The following is a 6,000-nucleotide window of genomic DNA, read 5'->3' as shown; positions in this document are numbered from 1 at the left end:
TCCCCTACCGTTAAAGAAAAGTTTTGCAAGTCTGTTATTTGAAACTATGTTTCTTCATCTTTGCTGTCTCACCCAGTGGTGCTAGCAACATGAAGGTTCTCATTTAGTGTTTTTTGATCTGCACCTTTAAGAATGCAGACCTACTAAATTTGCATTCTGTAATGCATTTTTAGCCAAATCACTTACTACAACCGAGAAACCCAGCACACCATCAATCTAGTTCCTGCATCACAATGAACAGAAAAATCGTCATCAGTCTTAGGGGAAACACTATTCCTTAAGTGAAATTAAAAGCAGCAACAAAAATCTATAATGTCCCATGAGAGGCACTGGTTCTGAAGAAAAAAATAAAGGGCTTTTAAGATCACTGTAGTTTCATGTTATTGCAGTTTCTTAAATTGTTTCCATACCTGTAAAATTTTCCAGAGTTGATATAAGGAACAAATGACTGATTTCATGTAATACTAATAATCTATGAGTATCTTATTAATACCTGCATGTAACAGGTTAGGATACTGAGGATTAGAAAATAGAGATTCAAATCCAGAAAGTGCATCCTCAGAATTTAACCATGACTCCCTGTCTCCTGTATGATAATATACTGACAGAGTAAAACCATCAGTACAGGGTAGCTCTTGGAAGAGAGGAAAAAGTGCACACAGAATAATTCTGTGAGAATGTAAAGATAGAGAAATCCTTATCCAGAGAACAGAAAGTTTCTTTTTTTCCTACTTTTTTTTTATTGAGCCCTTCTCCTATTGTTATATGAAGAGAAAAATAAGCAGCTTACAGAATTTCTTCTTGAGTCAGAAAGGTCCCAGAAACCCATATACCTGAAATTAAACTATCAAAGGAGACAGACTGGCACAGGGCCTAGAACAGAGCCAGTATCTTTCTTTTCTTTGCAATGGCTAGTCCCCACCCCAGAACCTCTCCAGTCTTACTCAGAAATGAGCAATTTTACACCATCAAAAATCTGAATTTTCAAAGAGTTGATTCTAATAGATGTCATGTTTCAGGAAGCACTTGCCAAACCGCATCTCGGCATTAAGCATGTGACCTCCTTGGTCAAAGCAACAGCAGAGAAAACACTCCCCTCTCCCAAGATGATGCTCTTTAAAATAAAACAAAAAATAGAGATCAGGATTAAAATGTTCAGGCAATAAGATGTCAATGAAGCGTGTTTTATATTCACAAAGACCTAATGGTATTGACTACAAATGGACCTAAACCTGAGTATCTCAGACTAAAAGATGCTGGACATTGGGTAAAATGTACATTTTTTTTTTTTTTGGTGACCTAAGGAGACTTAGATGACCTCTCTTAAAAGTTCATGTTCTTGGCCACTTCCTGGATACATCATTCATCCTTACTTCACACACGAAGCCAATATTCCCTCTGTCCACTCATTGTTCCAATAAAGTATTGCAACTTCTTCTCAATACCTTTAGATTCTGCTGTGCTCTCCTGTTTTTAGCAGCTGTCAGTATTCAGCACTTCACCAGGAAGAATTGTCTTTTAAATGGAGTCTCACTACTTATAAGGTAAATGAGGAAGCCGTGCTGGTGACAAGAGCCTCAGATATTTGCAAGCTTCCTCATCCAAGAAGACTTATTCTTCAGCCAGAAGAAAAATTAAAGCCCTTCCCTAAAATTCACTGGAATCCAAAGACCAAAAACTGGTAGCCCACTAGCTACATCCAGGATTGTGTTTTTTGGTCCAACAAATCATTTAACATTCTGAAATATTTGCAAATATTTTGAAAGCAAAGGATTACACACATACACCCAGATTTCTGGCATCTTTTTAAAAATAAGAAAATCTAAGCCTGCATTTTGGCGTGGCAACAATCAGTTGGAGGTTAATAGGTCTGTGCCTTTCAGAGACAGTACTTTCTAAATCATCACAAAGTTACTTGGACCACTTCACATCTCTATATTACCCGCCTGGACTAGTAGACATTTGCTTGGGAGACCTCTGGTAAAACTCATACTGTCATGGCTATCTGATGTTTCTATCCTTTAGCTCCTTGATTTTGCTGGAAAGTATTCTGGGAAGAGCAGTATGAGATTTTATAAAAACTTCATAACGTACTGCAAAATAGACATTACCTCTATTTTTTCTGATGGAGAAACTGAGGCTTACAGATAAAGGTTGCACAAAATTATATAACTAGGTCTGTGGCTTAACCAGGATCCCTACCAGGTTTTCCGAACTCAAGCCCAGCTCCATTTTCATTAACCTACAATTCCTGCTGTGAAACTCTTAAGAACAAGATGTCCACCAGAATAAGTACATTTTATTCTTAGGTAAGTAGAATGAAGAATAAAATACAATTTATATTTAGAAATTAACGAGTTGAAATGTTATGTAAAGCTAATGAGAAATGTGTCTCTTCCTTGATTGTGGGTGAACTGAGGCTTTGTACAACTGCAAAGAGCAACACTGGACTGGGAGCTGGGAGGCAGCGTTCCAGAGCCCTCCATGACACTCATTCACGTTCTCACTTGAAAAGCTCTCCTATTCATTCTGAGCCTCCATGTGTGCTCAGTATTTTGAAACCGTCTTTGGTCTTAAGTACAGCATCCCCTGTTCAGGAGCCTACTATAGAGCCCTTCACCTCTGTCACTCTGCTACCTCTAAATGTTCTCTTCTTTCTCCCTCATCCCCATTGCCTCCCAAGTCAACCTTTTCCTACTCTAACATTTTCCTTGGCCTTTCTGTCCACAAGTCCAACTTATCTACCTCAGTAGGGCAGCCCTCTGGAAAGTATTTAAAGATGGATAGAGAAAGCACTTACTATATAGAATGCATTGTATCTAGATAAACTGTGCAGCTATGAGCCATTTGCTGTAATGCATAACTTTTAAAGCAGATTCATTGTATTCTCATGAAATCATGAAGAAAATGCTCATTATGAACAGAACATTAATTTATAAGGTTAAAAAGTTTACAAATCTGTAACAAATAGTTGGGTTGGTAATTTCAGCTACTGAACATGTAAATGGGAAGAAACATGACTCATTAAGGTCTAAATTGTATACATTTATACACCATACAAACATAGATCCTTAGCAGTTTCTGGTTCCTTGAAAGGCACAGGTAGAATTAGCAGTCCTCAGATACTACGTATGTTAAGTATGGCATTTTTCCACAATTAATATTCTTTAGTACTGCAAATGGTTTGGTTTAGTAAAATGAACAGGCAAGGTATTTCATTTGGCTGACTGTAACTGAAACTTTACTGATGACGACCAACCAAATATGGGCTTTTCCTCAATAAAACTCCTCACAATTTGGAGTAAGTTGGTCCAGTTTCCATGATGATATAAATGTCTCAGCCTCCTCTTTGCTTTCATTTTTATGGCCACAAATGGTCACTCCTCCTCTAGGCTCCCGTCCATTCTCCAGGCAGAAAGAGTAAGAGGAAAATAATGAGGAAAAAGTGGAAAGCGCATGACAAGAATAGAAAACTTTTGCAGAAATTTCCCATTTATGATTTTTATTACATCTCAATGGTAGAAATTATATCAGATAGTCTTCATATTGCAAAGGAATTTGGGAAATATTGTTCTTCAACCGGGTATATTGTCATCTTAAACACAATCTAAGTTTTATTAAGGAAGAAGAGCAGATTCGGGGTAGGCAATTTATACAGAGCTCCTGCCCAGCCCATAGAAGCTCAGTTTAGTGGACTGTAAATGGTAATGGACAGCTGCAACCCAGATATTATGTGCTTTGATGAAATTATAAGGCAAGGTGCTCTGCAGACTCCTGAATGGGATAAGATCCAGAGTCCACTGCCTGAATTTAGCATACTCTAAAGCTATACACACTTAGCTGGAAGATACAGCTCTTCTTTACCTGTGAGAATTACGCTTACAAGTGATTAACTCCCCAAGCTAAGTAGCCTGTCATACCTACTTTCAAGTTACTTCCTTGACAGCACCTTTGCTCCATGAAATGCTACTAGAGTCAGCCACCAGGTTTATGACCTTTGTATACCTTCTCCCACGCATCACTGCTTCCAAGATCTGCAGGTCTGCACAAACCAAATGTTTTACCACTCAAATTCAGCCACATGTAATAGAGAACAGAGATTTTAAACATGTAACAAGCAAGTGGTCTAGGAGAATGGCAGCTCTGCTCCATGAAATCATGCAGGGACACAGACTTTTATCTTGTCAGTCCATCAAACTTGAAGAGTGTACTTATGTATGTGGTACAAAATCACCCATCTTCCAAGCAGCAGAATGAAGGAATGGGATAGCAAAGAGCATGCCTCCTCTCTTTAAAAACCAACAAGGAAGTTGTATGTATTTATTCTTTTTCTTTTGGTTCAAACTTAGTCACATGGCCACATATAACACCCAAAGAGACTAGAAAATAACACCTTTATCTTGAGCTGCTATGTCACTAGCTAAAAATTGGGGTTTCTATTACTGTGGGAAGAACATTGAGAGTGCTGGGAAATAACTAAGTCTTTACCATACTCAAATACAAAGTGGAAGAGCTCAGAGATTTCCAATGCTACGGTCCCATAATTATCGTTTCAATTATCTATCGTTGCATAACACATGATGTCAAAATTTGGTGATTTAAATAATTTATTATTTTTCATGATTTTGTGAGTCAGGACTTGGGCAGTTCATTCTTTATAGTTGATCTTTCCTCAGCATTCAACAGACATCTGAGACACATTTGAATCCCCCAAATTACTCATTCAAAACAGTGGCCATGTCATGTCACTTCGACCTCTGAAATGAGTCATTTCCTTGTTCATCTTTGCTAAGGTTGATACAACCTTGCCTCCCTGGCTCCACTCCTGCAGTGCTTGACACACACACACTCGAACACACATTCCTCCATTTCAGTCTTCCTAAAGGTAAATCTGATCACATCATTCTCCCTATCTCCTCCGATTTGCCCTCACACAACCAATCCTGCTCATTTTTACTTCTTCCGATCCTTCCACCATCTCATGTCAATATGTTAGTGTAAGCACTCAACTTCTCAGCTACTTAAGGCTAGCTTTAACTCATGAAAAACTGCATCCAACCTTAAGTTTCTAGGTCTTCGCTACCTTCATTCTCCACTGACATCCTATCCTTCAAGGTCCACTTAAGATGTTTCCTTTCAGGTGTACAGCCTTCTCTGATCCCCATCTGCCTTCCTTTCCCCTCAACTCTGGAGTTGTTCCTCATTTCGCACTTTGTGCCTCTATCACACTTACCTCATTTCTACTGTGGTTTTTAATCCTTATGTCTGTCTTTCTTTGTTATGAATTTCTTGAGAACAAAGACCATGTCTAGTTTTGTGGTCTAAATGCTGAGTGACTAGAAGAGTGCTTAGCACTGTTAGTTAAAAAGATGAAAACATGAAAAAAAAAAATGCAGCTCATCCCAGCCCTTCCCCATCACCCACTTTATTCCTTCTCTCTCTCTAATCCCTTCCTCTGTATAAGTGGAAGCCTTGCGCCCTTCGGCTTGTCCCTTCAGCCAAAACTTGGGTGGATGGTGACATCTATCTAGGTATAGCCATTTCCATTTCTTTCTCTGCATGAAATCTATTTTCTTTTTCATTGCTTCTGCCATTTCTTGAATTCAGAATAATGCCCTTTCTCTGTGCCCCTATAGCACCCAATACTTACTCTTTTTAGCATTTCATCATATTAACATTTCATTGACTTTTACTTATGTTACTGCAATAAACCAAGGTCCTCTTGAAAGGATAATATCTAATTTACTCAGGATCGCCAATGACTTGCACAGGTTCTGGTGCTCAATAATCATCTTTTGAGACTTGTCTAAATACCCATTGGATTTTTGTTTCCTCTGTGAAATCCTGACAGATGGTGATCATCCAGACATGCTTGAACGCTCCCTGTAATGGAAAGCTGTTTCCTGAGTTCAATTTTTAGAAGGCTTGGTGATAAAAATTACTTTTTTAAAACCTAATCTCAATTTTTGAGTTTTCCAAGGTGTCTTATCTTTGGCCTTC

The sequence above is a fragment of the Pteropus vampyrus genome, unplaced genomic scaffold (assembly GCF_000151845.1).
Source record: "Pteropus vampyrus isolate Shadow unplaced genomic scaffold, Pvam_2.0 Scaffold148, whole genome shotgun sequence".
NCBI classification, from domain to species: Eukaryota; Metazoa; Chordata; class Mammalia; order Chiroptera; family Pteropodidae; genus Pteropus; species Pteropus vampyrus.
The sequence above is the reverse complement of the archived record's forward strand: the minus strand, read 5'-3'. Positions refer to the sequence as shown.